Here is a 2,251-nt window from a genome sequence, read left to right as displayed (position 1 = left end):
CCTCTCGGCAGCTGTGGGGCGCAGCGCGCGCGTCTTGCCGCTTGCCCAGTGCCATCTTGGCCCGCAGCTCCGCGCCGTCCGCCTTGGGAGTGGCCGCAAGCCAACTTTCTGGGGAGTTGGTGGCCTGGAATCTCTCTCTGGGATTTCTGGAGTTCCCTGAAGCCTCCAACGCCAGAGTCGCGCCTCTGGCAGCTTGGGGAACCCGCGGGTCAGGGCCCGACCTCTTCCCGGGAACCTGCCCTACGCTTACTAGGGCGGAGCATGGGGGCGGCTTTTGCCCGCCAAACGCCCTCAAGGGCCCGCAGGCCTGGTTCCTTTGCCGCCTCCGACCCTTGGCCCCGTGTGTCCTTGGATGAATGACTCGGGCCCTCTCGGGGCCTCAGTTTCCTTCACTTTTATTAAGCGAGGAGTGGGGAGGCCCACCAACCTCACATTTAAAGTAGATGCTCACCAAATGCCAGTTGCCTTCGCCTGCGGCGGCGTTAAAACCTACAATGCCTGGTTGGCTGGATCCAGAGTCCAGAATTAATTTGGAGATTGGTGGAGGATTTGTGGTGCCAAGGCCTTAGGCTGTTCCCAGACTTCCTTTGCAAATCTCATGTATGTTTTATGGAGCAAAGGACTGGCTTGACGTTTTTTTCTTAAAAGAAAATCTCAGTTGTAGAACAACCACTGAGATGTTTGTGCCATGTGACCCACTGCTACCAAAAGTGAGGCTAGCTAGGATAGGATACGTTTGGAGTGTTTGTGCTGCTGCTTGTGACTCACCCAGAGACCTGGCCAGATAGATTCTCTCCTCACTCTGGGCCTCCGTTTCCTGTTGGTACAATGGGAATGGGGAGAATTTGGACTAGTTGTCCCTAATGTCGGCTAAAATTGCTGATTATCTAAAGTAGCCCTCCAGCCCCCGCCCCGTCTGCCCTGGATGTTGGAGGAATTCTTTTCCTGAAGCAACCCAACTTGAAAATAAATCGGAGCTGGAAGAGTGTTTTGGGCAGCAGGTGGAGGCTGATAGGAACCAGGTGTGGCCTGGGGCCCAGATTTCAGTATATCTGAAATACACAGCTCCTCTCAGGGCCTGGTTCTACCCTTTCACCTCTCACCTCACCTAGCCAGACACATTAACACTTTGCCTTGCCTCAGGCCACCCAAGGAGGGTCCATACCTGCCCCCGGCATAGGGATCTGAGACAGGGCCAGAGTTGATTCTGGTACCTCAGGAGGACGTCAGTGAGGAAGGTAATGGTTTCTCTTGGCTTCTGTCCAATCTCTGAAAGTGGGGGCCGGCTCCAATGTGGGTCAGGGCTATTCTTAGAGATTTGGTTCCCAACACCTCCTGCATGCCAGGCCGGGTGCCGGGCTCTTCCGGGGCAGAGCTGAACACGCTGCTGGCCCTGCCCTTTGGCTGTTCCCATTGTTCTGTGAGTTTCATTTTCAAATTCTTTGGCACCGAGACTTTTAAAAGAGCAGTGCTGGCTTCTGCTTGGATCAGGGCTGCAGTGGGAAAGGTTGGGAAGGACTCTCAGCACAGACCTATGTTTTCTGGACAAACATGGAAGCAAGGAGAACTTCCTGAATTCTGGGTATTGGGGGCACTCTCGATTTCTTGAGAACTCGTGAAGCAGAGGGAAGCCCGTGTCCTTATGGTCTCCTGCCCCATCACTCCTCCCTTCCTTTCTGCTTGTCCTCAGCTCACTCAGGTTTCAGACTGGGGGACTGGACCGTGAAATGGATGGGGAAGAATGCAGTCTTATAATAACTGGAGTCCAGGCTCTCGTTTGCTCCTGGCTTCCTGTCCTGGGAGTGACCCTGCAAGCCCCCTCCCCACCTCTTTGGTTCCTGCTAGGACAGAGCCATTCTCTACCTGGAAAACTTCCCAGTCTTGTGGCCAGGCCAGCCTTGGCTTCTTCACCCCTGGTGGCCTATTACTTTCTCTTTTGGTACCATTTAGAAAAAGAACAGATGTGGCTGGTAAGGCCAACAGACAGACTTGGGGTACTCTTGGGCTGTGTGGCCTCGGACAATTCACTTCACCTCTCTGAACCTTGGTTTCCTCAGCTATAAAACGAGGATAACATGACCTCACTCAGAACATAGGTATTATAGAACTCTATAGATATCTATAGCAAAAATGCAGTACAGTGCCAGGCACATATTGGCAATAGCTACAGTTCTATGATGTGGACACAACATGACACATGAGCAGACAGAGGCTCGGAGAGGTTAAGTCGCTGTCACTGACCAAGATCGCA

This window comes from Pteropus alecto, unplaced genomic scaffold, assembly GCF_000325575.1.
Source record: "Pteropus alecto unplaced genomic scaffold, ASM32557v1 scaffold157, whole genome shotgun sequence".
NCBI classification, from domain to species: Eukaryota; Metazoa; Chordata; class Mammalia; order Chiroptera; family Pteropodidae; genus Pteropus; species Pteropus alecto.
This window is presented reverse-complemented; position numbering follows the sequence as displayed.